The following is a 12362-nucleotide window of genomic DNA, read 5'->3' as shown; positions in this document are numbered from 1 at the left end:
TCAACACCTCACATCAAAACTATCTGGACTGATAAATAGCACCACAGGTAAGAGAACAAATATGATTTTCATTTTGGGGTCCTTTAATAGCAAAACTTCAACATTTTGGGGAAATATGCTTATTCACTTTCTGGTGAAGAGTTGGAGGAAAATGATGACACTCATATCTGTCTGTAAAATGGGGAAACAGCTAGCCTGGCTTTGTCGGGAGGTAACAAAATACACCTACCAACACGTCTAAAGCTCACTTAGAAACACATTATATCTTTTAAGTTCAACACTTACAAAAACACAATTGTAAAAATGACAATTTGTGTTTTATGGAGGTTATGTGCAAAACTTTTTCTTGGATTTTTTGGCTCTTAGCAACCAGTGTTACTGTGATGGCCCAAGAAATTGTCTAGCACATAATCCCCTGTAAAACGGTCACTAACGTTTCCCCCTGTTTCCACTCTTTGTGGCTAATCAGCTTATAAATGGAGCCTCATATGTAGGCTAATGGACACTAATGCTGCCGTCACATGCTTCTCAGAAATATTGTTCTTCCTTGTTGTGCAGTCATAATTACAACACGCATTCAAGTGCTCTAGTCAGAAAAAAAAACCCAAAACAAACATGGAAGCTAAAAGTAAAAAGGTTGTTTTAATAGTACAGAGTAAACATACAGCTAAGTTAATGTTATTAGCAATGTTAGTATACTCACCTGGCATCTTTATAGTTAATGTTTGCTTGCTTGCTGAAGCGTCACGCAAATGCCAAAACTCAGCAACTCAGGTATCATCGAAATTTCTCAGTTTCCCACTAAAAATGGTAAATACAATATTTCCAAGGACCATGTGAAGGCAGCATAACATACACTCATTAGTGGATCTAACACTCGGCCAGAAAGCGATGGTGTGTATTTCCCCAAAACATCCAATAATTTCTTCCATTTTCAAAGAAATCTGGCACTGCAACTTGACTTACTTTTAGAAGTGTGTCTGTATCTTGTCGGTGGATTGTTTTTGAAGGTTTTGCAAATGTAAATGTGTTCACTTTTGGATCATGTTGGTCCTCTTCTCTTTCTCCTTCTACAGTCCCTGTCCCTTCATGGAGTTTGTTTGTATCTGCTGAGATGTCCTGTCTCATCCTGAGGCCTGAGAAGGACTCCTCAGTTGCATCTTGTCTATTCCCAGTTTTACATTTTAGACATCTGGGCTCAGCGTCAGTCTCAGTTTCTGGACTTTTTGTCGTCCTCGGGGTCTCTGCACTCGTCTGCCTGTCTGCTTTTCGTGTGTTGCCTTGATTGAAGACTTCCACGCTTGATTTCGTCTCTTTTATCTCCGTGTTTACTGGAGTTGTCTCGGCTATATGCTCTGTTTTTGCTGTCATTTTGAGTGAGGGAGGTGAAGGTACAACTGGCTCTTCTGACGGCACATTTTCCTCTTGTTTAGCATGATTTATGCCCATATTTTCATGAGGTGTATTATTAGTCTCTGTGTGTTCCAGTTTCCCGTCTGTTTCTTTGACCTGCTCCTCACTATATGCTGGAGTTACTTTACTTTCTGCTGGTTTTATATCTATTCTCTCTGCTCTATCATACATTTGTAATGAAAACATGCTTTCTTTCAAGCGCTCTGCCGCAATAATAGAGTTTTCCCTCATAACTTGAGTCATGATCGGGGGGTCATCCAGCTCCTTTATGGGTAGATTCTTCATCTCCCGTTGAGTGTCTGTGTTCAGAATAAGTTTTCTTTGCGGCGAACGTTCTATTTTTGTCTTTCTCTCTTTGTCTGGGAGGAATAACATGATGAAGACTTCTCGCGCCTCAGTGAGCATTTGTTTGTGATCAACATCATTATTATCGGTTTTATGAGCAGCTTGTGGGATGTATGTTAATCTTTTCTTGTTTCCCTTTTCAATAGTGTTTGCATGTGTTTCTCTTTCTCCCTCTGGGCGTTCAAACTCGGCCTGTTTTGTGATGATCTTCCCACTGAAATCCTCTTTATTATCATCGGGAGTCGCCTTCATCTTGTGCTGCCGTCTATTTAAGGATTCCGTCTTCTGACTGGGTCCCAACAGCTTCCCAATCGATGCAGCCTTTAAAGGATGTTGCCTCTGAAGGCATTTTTGCAACAAGTTCAAATTTGTCTTTATAATTCTGACTGAATCTCTCTGTGTCTCTAATTGTGATCTATCTGAGGTTTTCACTGAAGATCTGCCAGAGTTCAGAGCAGCAGCTTGGAAAACGTCCTGTTGACTGACTGCAGCTTGTCTGTCATACTTCCTGAGGATTTTAAAGTCCATCGTTCGCAGGGTGCTTCCTTTTTGTTTTATTTGTGAAATCTGTTTTTGGGATATTTTCTCAATATTCATCACTGATCTCATTTCATCTTTTATAAAACAGCAGGAAATAATCACAGTTGTAGCAGAGCAGTATCTCTTTGTCAGCATTTTCTGCACAATGGTGGCGAATGCCCAGCTCTTGGATCTCTCCGTAAAGAAAGCTTGAAAATTGTGTCCCGAGGCATCTGTGCGATGATTCAGTGCCCATGCAGACCCTGAATCGGGATGATCTTTATCCTCTGCAATGAAACTGCTCTCACTAATAACATGCAGCGCTGGTAGATAATCTGACCCCGGCAGAAATGTTGGAACTCTTTCTCTTGTTCCGTGAAGGAGAGAAACAACCTGGAGTGACAGCGGAGGGAGAAAGAGTTGGTTACAAAACTGCTACCAGGCAAATTCATTAGCCGTGACATAAAAAACAAACCATTTCCACAGCACTACTTCATTCATGTGAACGTTTTTAGACACGCCAGCAGCATGGCTCCAGGGACAGCCATGTCATTTGTTTAATCCATCACTTTGGTTCCAGACTGAAATATCTCTACAACTGTTAGATGGAGTTTTCATCTGGTGCCGTCATCAGATCAGAGTTTTAGCTTCTCCAGTAGTTTGGTTTTTGACTGAATAGGCCTATCAGCAAAACGAATGCAATACCCATCAGCCTCAGCTGTACTTTGAGCTAATGAGGAAATTTTAGCATGCTAAGACACAAGCTAACAGGGTGACAAAGACAAACATTAAGCCTTTAAACAAGCATTGTTATTGTAGTTGATTATTGGTCTGGCTATGAAAAACCTATAATTATAATTTTGTATTAAAAAATTAAGTTACAGAATATATATATATATATTATTTATATATTTTTTCATTTTATTTTAGCACTTTTTCAGGTCACTTTCTATTTTACTTTTTTTTTTTTTTAATTTCAGGTAATTTTCTTGTGACTTTTTTATTCTTTCTTAGTTTAATTCTTTCTGTCATTTCTTGTTAAGTTGGCCTCCTCCTTTTTTGCATGTTTTTGTAAAGAAAACGAGCCAATTTAATTGGGTTTCAAAGGGTTAAATAAAGGTCTACTGTGTAAGATTTAGTGGCATCTAGTGGTGTGACTGCAGATTGCAAATATTCCATTTCTGCCAATACCTCCTCCTAAATCCTATACAGTGGACCTTTAATGGCAGTTCTAACAGCACACTACTCAACTATACGCACTGTCACCCATACAGCGTTCATTGATTTCCGAGTATGTGTAATAGTATTTTGAGAAAAGAACATTTTAAAGAGATTTATTCACATTTCAACAACTGTTGCAGTTTTGTCTTTTAGTAACTTTATTCTGTGTTTGTTTATCAGTAAGATTTATAATTTACATTTTTGGTAATATTCTGGCGATATTTTAAGGTCACTCAGTCTTTTCTGCCCTGCAGCATAAGAAAGGGAGTTTCATAGTAGTTTCTCTTCCTGAGGCTAAAGCATTAATTGGAAACTCATCTCTCTGCGCTCCCATAAATATTCTCAGCAGGTGCAATAACATGCTGCACATTAAATATTCTTGTTATCAGCAGTGTTAAATTAGTCCGAAATGAAACCTGGTTGTTATTGTTTGTGTTTTACGATCATGCTTTTTGGCAGTGTAATTTGCTTGTCTGTGACAGTCCCACCTGTTGTGCTGATAATTCATGCACTCTCCAGGAAGCAGCAGAAATGCAATATGGTAAAAATAAATAATGTGCTTACGGATGATATGGAATATAGAGGCAATAGATGTAATCAAAATTCAGTACATCAACAGGGAATGCAAGATGGTGGGAAAAGTCATTTTGTTGAGGAAGTACAAAAATAATTTGCAACATTTTACAACAATTATGACTGAAATAAGCATACCAGTGCTGGAATTTGTTTCCTATGGATAATTGTACATTCCTGATGAGACAAACTGCATCCATGATTATCATGGACTGTGTGTGTCCAGGAAAAGGGGGAGGTCTTCTGTTTGTGCTGCACAGCGGTGTACACGCAGTTTCTATGGATGCAGTGGTGTTCAGTTTTGGTCCAAAGTATCGCCACTTTCCTGAATAAAGTCCAACAGCTGTAATCCATGACCCATTCCCCGTCCAGTCCAAGGGGACTCAGGCCAGAGAACAGCAGAGACAGCAGCAGCAGCCACGGCCTCATTGTGCTAAGAATGAGTGCTGGAGGGCAGCATTAACCAGCAGTAATGTTATTATCTTTACTGCTGCGTTCTCATCTCGCTTTGAATATGCAAACCGTGCAGCAAATAACGGCCCTGCTCTATCTAACAAGACGCTATAATGACTGAGGACACATTTGATCACTTTCACAGTGGTAGACCTTACAGGAGTGTTTAACCCTTTAAAATCTGAGCATTTCAAAAGCAGCAACATTTCAAAAACATTGGATTTCTTTCAAAAACATGGGAAGAACGCTACGAGCAATGAAAGCAGAAATTACCCTAAAATTAGAAATTAATACAAATTTACAAGAAAATTACCTGGAAATTTGTTTTTGTTTTTTTTTTTTGTTTTTTTGTTTTGTTTTTAAAAAGCACAAAAAAGAAGGAGGCAAACAAAACTTTGAGAAAGTGCTTAAAATATTTTATATATGTAGATATTAATAATTATTATTATTTTTCCCTAGGTTTTTTTCCTAGTCATTTTTTTCCTAGCTTTTTAAAAGTAATTATCTAAATCTACAAATTTTTTCCAGTTTGTGAAACATTTCTTGCCAAGTTGCTCATTGCCTTTTCCCTGTATTTTTGAGGAGATTCTAGGTGTCAGAGACACTGATGGTGCTCTGTTGAAACAGGTGCATATACAGTATATTGCACCGCACTAAAAAGTTTTTGCATATTAACAGACTTTGTCCATAAGACACATACTGCTCAGGTCAGGAGGACAGCGACAGAGCATTGTGCCTTCAGTGCAGCAGCAGGTGAGAATTCATTCTTTTTTCTTTTCAAGCACGACAATAATGGTAACTAAACCTGTTTTATTAACTGATCTGTGTTAAATAATGTCTTTTGCATTTGTCAGTTGCATTTGATCTGTTGAAAGACTTTCTTTTTATTGTCATTTATATACTTTAAATTTGGCAGTAATCATTTCCTCTCACCAGAAGAAAAAAGCTATTTTACACTGAGCTGAAACTGTCACAGTTGTACGCTAAACACAATTATGGCTGTAAAATAATGAAATTCAAAGACTCAAAGGTTTTGTTTGCTATATGCTCATTCAATATGCTAGTGAAATGTAGAGAGGCAATCTGCTGAGTCTATGCTAAAAGGCTAGTGTGCAATAAAAAAATGATAATTAGAGTTAAAATATGAATTTGAGGGAAAAAATATATAACAAATTCGAATAATTGCAATATAATTAGAGTGAAAATAACAACTACAGGAACATACATTTAAATATTAAAAAATGAAATAAAAAATATAGGCAAGGAAATATAGGCACATATAAGTATTAAAATGTTGAGGAAAAAAAGGTGTTTATTGGCCTTCAGTGTTTTGTTTGGGTTTTGTAAGACCTTTGTACATAATGATATTATACACTGTGAATTTATCCTCTTAATTCAATTGACCTGTTGTTATACTGGTTTTTTTTAACTCTCCGCATGACCTTGATTGTTTCGAAAGGCACCTGCAATAAAATATTATTATTATTGTTATTATTATTATCATTAGTGTATAAAAGTGTTACATGTGCTCAAGTTTCAATCCATGTTATTGATTGTTAGTAATATAACTATTTTATTGTGGTTTTTATAATAACAACCTCAAGCTAGACCTTACAGTCCTGACCAGTCGCAGCAGTCCATCAGACGTGTCAAAATGGGAAATATGAACACCGCATGCCAGCTGAGCAACTACAGCAAGAGAAACGTGCGAGTGTTCGTCACAGAGACGGCTCTGGAGATGGACGCCTTCATCACCTCACAGTCTGGAGCCGATGATAAGGTGCTGTCCGTGCTTCCTGGAGACAAAAAGTTCAGCTTCAGGAAAGACATCAAGTGTGTGCGTGTGCTGGCCTCTCAGACACAGGAAGTGCCCTGGGACGCTCAGCACTTTCTGTCTGTCTTCGTGGAGGACGAGGATGATGAGAACATTTGTTCCAAGCAAATCATACACAACATGGCACTGGGTGCTGCGGTTACTGTGCTGCTCTATGATGTGTAGACTTTGCTAATGTATTTAACCATATATTAAACACCTGGATGTTTTATGGAATTTTCTCTGCTGTTAACATCTGTCTTGCTGCCTCCAATAAAAATCCAGCTTCACGCTCCTCCTTCCTTTGCGTTTTTCATTCCAAAGTAAAATGAGTTTACACACTCGTGGCTTCTCTGTGCTTGCGTGACTGTTCCTCTGTGATCATCTGCTTTCGTCCAGATCTCAGGATCGTTGCCGAACAGTGGGGGCTTTATTCAAGCTGGAGGTCTGTGCTAAATTAGATGACATGCTAAGAGGTCTCCCTTACCCACATGGTTGTTTTTGAAAAAGAAGAAGAAAAGCTCCATAACACCTCACCAAAACAATGCATGCCATCCAGCACGTAGTAGGTCTGCATGACATCTACCTTCTGCTTTAACTTTATGCAACAAAATATGTCATATTAATACTTTAAAGTTAAACTTAGGTTGCTTTGTAATGAAATCCAGAGTCATCATGGCCAAATAAAAAGTTACTTATGTTATGAAATCTGTTTGGATATTTTGATCTTGTTTTTGCACACAACTATGACTAACACTCTGAGCAGGATAATCTAAGGACAGACTTCTTTCAACTAACACTATCCCTCATTTAGCCACCAGAATTATTTAACATCAGCAATTCCTGATGAACAGCCCAACATCGTCTATAAAGAATGGACATGAAAGAGCCAAACAAGCACAAAAAGAGTAAAGAGGCAGAATTCATATGAAGGACAGAAGCACTCAACTGGTGAGTATCCATCATGACATGAACAGTTTCTTTTTAAAAACTAATGCAGCAGAAATACATTTTTACATAGATTTTTGTGCCTCCAGGCTGGTGATGGCCGTGGTCGGAGGCATTATGTTTCCGGTTCATCGGTCCGTCCGTCCCGTTCCCGTGAACACAAAATATCTCAAGGACACCTTGAGGGAATTTCTTCAAATTTAGCACTCAGATCCAGTTGGACTCAAGGATGAACTAAGCAGATTTTGCTGCTCAAAAACTGAAGGTCAAGATCACTGTGACCTTGTCTGTCTTATTTTTGTGAATGTAATATCTCAAACACCTTTAGGGAATTTCTCCTAATTTTGCACAAATGTTCAAGTAGACTCAACAGTGAGCTCATTTCTATTTGGTGGTCAAAGGTCAAGGTCACTGTGACTTTGCATCTCTCTCATTCTCATGAACATCATAATCATACATCATAATGTCACAGTTGACCTTTGACCTGCAAAAACACATTTCTATCCATTACTCAACATCATAACTCATAACAGAAGGAGAAACATTTGGTGAGACACTGAATTAGTGAAATTAATCTTGGGTGTCCACCTTAAGTGCTGATTGTATAAATGTGTGTAAAGCATCCATGTTTTCAGACATGGATATAAACTGTAAGCACCACAAGTGCTATTTAGTTCCATTATATTGGAGAGAAATCAGACATCTCTACGGCTGATATCTCAAACTCTGGATTACACACACCAAAACAATTTAGATTGATAAATAGCACTACGAGTGAGCGCAAAAACTTTTGACTTTTTTATTTCTGTGTGAACTGCCCCTTGAAGTAAAGGATGTCTAGACTTCTTTTACCATAGTCTTTTAGTCACATTAACTCACTATTTATTACTTATGACTTACCAAATTACACACTCTCTATATCCTAAAGTGTGTGTTTTTCTGCATCACCCTCATGCTGCTGCTGCTGTGTTTGGGCCTGCTCTGTGTGCTCTTTGTTAGCTGCTGGAGTTCTCACTGGCGAGGTGGTTTCTCCTGGGACGGTTCAGCTCTACACTTTGATTTAACTGGCATCTTGTCATCATGGTGTCCAGGCTGCAGGTTCTCTGTGGCAGTGAGAAGTTACTATACTGTTGTTGAGAACGTTTTTACAGCACTGCAGCACTAAACACTCAGTTGCCAGTTTATTAGGTATGAGCTAAAATGAATGCAGTCTAATAAACAGTCCTGCAATAAATCTTACCCTTATAAAGGCTATAATGTTTAGTTTTTGTTGAAAATGCTTATGAACAGGTATATTTCAGTACGTTTTTATGTGTTTTGAACTCCCTGTACACTAGATACGGATCAATATAGTGTACAATCAAATCCTTCTAAAACAATTCTGAATCAAAAGAGCGTTCCAGTGATTGATTTAGTTTTTGTTTGGTAATGTAAAATCATTTCTCACAGACGTCTGAGCTGGAATTATTCTCCTCCGTCTGAGCCTGCAGCTATTGTCTCTCAGTGAAACAGAATGAACCCAGTGGATTTGGTTATTATTTTAATTAGACATCATAATAGCCAGAAAACTGAAATAAATCTATGCAGACTCTGAACTCATTACATTTTTCACTGGATGAGCACATCAACTAAATCCGACTTTTCAAATTTATGCTAAAACGACACTATCGAGTCATTAGTCAGATGAAATAGCGGAAGATAGCAGATTATGATTAATAAGACAAATGCACTGTTTACATCATTTATTTCTCATCTGTGTGTGTGTGTTTGTAAGCCAATCGCAGCGTGACACATCATCTAAAGTGGACTGAAGAACCACTTTTAGTATGAAGATTTTTTTCTCTCTTTATTGCACAAAAAGGATGCACAGGTACAACACGGCAGAGAGAGGTGAGTAAACTTTAACAGAGAAAGATAAAGATTTAGATAAAAATATTAAAGGAGTTACATAAAGTTACCCTCTTGTTTGCTTTTATTTATTGGGAAGAGAGAATCATCTTAATATATTTTTTTGTGTCATATTTAAATATCAAATAGTTTAGATTCGCTAAAATTGGAATTTTGTAAATACAATTTTGCTTAGAGAATAATCAGATTAATAATATGTTCTTGGATTTTACTGTTACCTTTATGAGCAAAACAAAACATTCTCTAGACATAGATTAAAATCGGGGTCAATATCATCAATAATAATGAATCTGCTCATGTCCTTCCACAGCCTTTTGACCAAAGTGCCAAAATACGAGTACTAATACAAGTATCAGAGTACAAAACAGATTAAACAAATTACACTAATGTCCTTTTTACACAAGATTCTATTATTATCAAGACTGGCCGAACATGAGGCAAGGAGGAAATTAAAGGCACATTTCAGTCTATGAATCATATTGTTTAAGTGCGTAATTTGTGTTTAAACCACTTTTAAAATAAACATGCAACAACATATTACATGTACATGTAAAAATGTCATATAAAAGATTTTCAGCTTATTCTCATGGTTTTTTTTAAGTGGATCTGAGTGTCAGCAGAAAGACAAAAAAATGTTTAAATGGGGATACAATCAGCTTATAATGTATCCTACTGATTATGTCCACAGAATATTTATCTCAGGAGGTTTTTTAACACTTTTTCTGGAGATTCTTCGGAAATGTAGTATTTTTAAGTCATTATGAAAAATATAGTCACTTTTGTCGAGGGTATGTGTTAACCATTCATGCAAAATAAATCAACTCATGTTTTTTGATGAAAAAAAAGTCTGTTAAGACCATTTATTGTTCTTTTTTTATTCTTTCGTGATTTTTGCATTGAGGTTACTCAACCATTGGACATGAAAAAAACCCACAAAATGTATCAAATTAAACAAAAAAAAAAAAAAAAAAACCCTCAAAATTTAAATGCATTCAAAAAAGACTTTCACGGTTACAGTTTCTTGGGTGTGTTTTTGGGGTTCTGAACAGATTAATTCGCTCAGCCTCCTCAGCATGGCCTTCGGACTGGTCGTTTTTGGCATCCTGTCGAAAGACAAATGGCAGCAGTCAGGCACATATGACAACTGAAATTGTTCATGTGAATATGGATGCTATAACCATGATCATATTATTATTTATTAATGCCACCAAGAGATGATTTGAGTTTGAGTTGATATAGATGTAAATAACAGATTGCTATACAGTACATTTAATTTAAAGTTTAAAAGTGCTTTTAGTTCAGCATGTATTCATTTATATTACGAGCACTTTTCATGATTGGTTCATTCTGTGTAAGTCTTTTAACTCTCTGGGTAAATGAATGATGTAGTTGACATTTTAATTTCAGCTTTTACTCAATGAAGACAGCACATGAGAACAGTGGGTGCAACGTGCCATGGAGAGGCACCACATGAAAGCTGCATTCCATTTTACTGATTAAAATGTTTACAAAGATGTAAGAAAACCTTGTTTTTGTTTTGTGATTAACTTTCCATTTTTGTTATAATGATGTTTGAAGTTCTTTTAAAAGAGTCAGTTTTCCTGGGGTTCTTGCAATTTGCAGCATTGAAGGCAGATGGATTTTTTTTTACATATTTCATTGATTATGTGTTCCTCTATAAAGTTAACTTATGATAGCTGACATTAAAGCAGCAACTGGTGAACCATTTTTCTTCTTTTTTACACAGCTAAACTTAGCTTTAACAATAAACAACAGAATTATTCACATGACCAATAGAATTATGACAGACTCAGTGAAAAAAGCTTTTATCAGTTATAAAGTTAGTTTGTATTTATATCCAAAACTACAGTTTGAATCATTCCACAGCCAGAAACCATGGATTACCAGAACCAGCCAGGATGCCATTAACACATGACTACACCACCACAATTATTATTATTCTTATTATCATCTTTATTATATTACTTATTATTATTATTATTATTATTACTATTCTTATTATTATATATTACTATTATTATTATTATTATTATTATTATTATTATTATTATTATTATTATTATTATTATTATTATTATTATTACTACATTGTTGATATGTGTTGTAATATGTTACAGGCCCACCAGAGATCAGCCTAGAGCAGCAGTACCTCTCTTTAGGATGATGTACCATGTAGATTAGATTCATATAGGCTGTGTGTAAAGCAACACATGCAGTGATAACTTCAATTCCAGCAATAATAAGGACAGCAAGATAATATGCATTGAACATTTTAGTTTTTTTTGTCACACATTGGGACAGTCTGAATAATGTTTTCGAGATACCTGCACTATTTACAGTCTGACAGGCTGTTATGTTCTCATGAATATTACAAATGTTAATAGAAATAATGAAGAATCTGTCTTTGACAATGCTGACAAACTCACTTTCTATTTTCAATCAGTCAAACAATAAATAAACAAATCAGTAAATAGATGGCTTAACCCTTTAACAAGCATTTTAACCATGTGGTTGGCATTTTTTGTGATCAGTTTCTAAAAATTTAGCAAAACTCAATTTCATTTTATATAGATGTTTCTGTGCAATGAATTTTAGTATTTTGACTATACTGTAATCTGTTCTGTTCTATTTTCATTGTATTAAATTAACTTTGTTATCTACCATACATTTAAAACAGATTTTTATTTTTTTTTGTCTCAATTCTTATTTGTTTATTTTTTGTATTTATTTTTAGTTTGTTTATTTTATGAAATTACTTTCATTTTCAGATTTTTATTATATAACATTAACTTTTTTACCATATATTTTATACTGATATTTTCTTTTTACTTGATTCTTAATTTTTATTTGTATCTCTTAATTTTGTTTATTTATTTTTATATGTTTATTGTATGAAGTTACTTTTATTTTCAGATTTCTATCAAATAACATTGACGTTTGCATATTTTAAAATGCATTATACAAGGATTTTTTTTTATAATAAATTGGTGCATTTTGTTAACGATGAGCTATGATCTATAAGGGTATATAATTTTTTGAAAATGCATTTCTTAATGTGACCGTTAATGGGTTAAACACACCTGGTGTAGAATTCTCTTAACAAAGAGAGAGATTTGGGGGGGAAAAAAAGAAAAGAAAAAGAAAAAAA

Source organism: Plectropomus leopardus, chromosome 20 (assembly GCF_008729295.1).
Source record: "Plectropomus leopardus isolate mb chromosome 20, YSFRI_Pleo_2.0, whole genome shotgun sequence".
Taxonomy (NCBI): Eukaryota; Metazoa; Chordata; class Actinopteri; order Perciformes; family Serranidae; genus Plectropomus; species Plectropomus leopardus.
Note: the sequence above shows the minus strand (reverse complement) of the source record.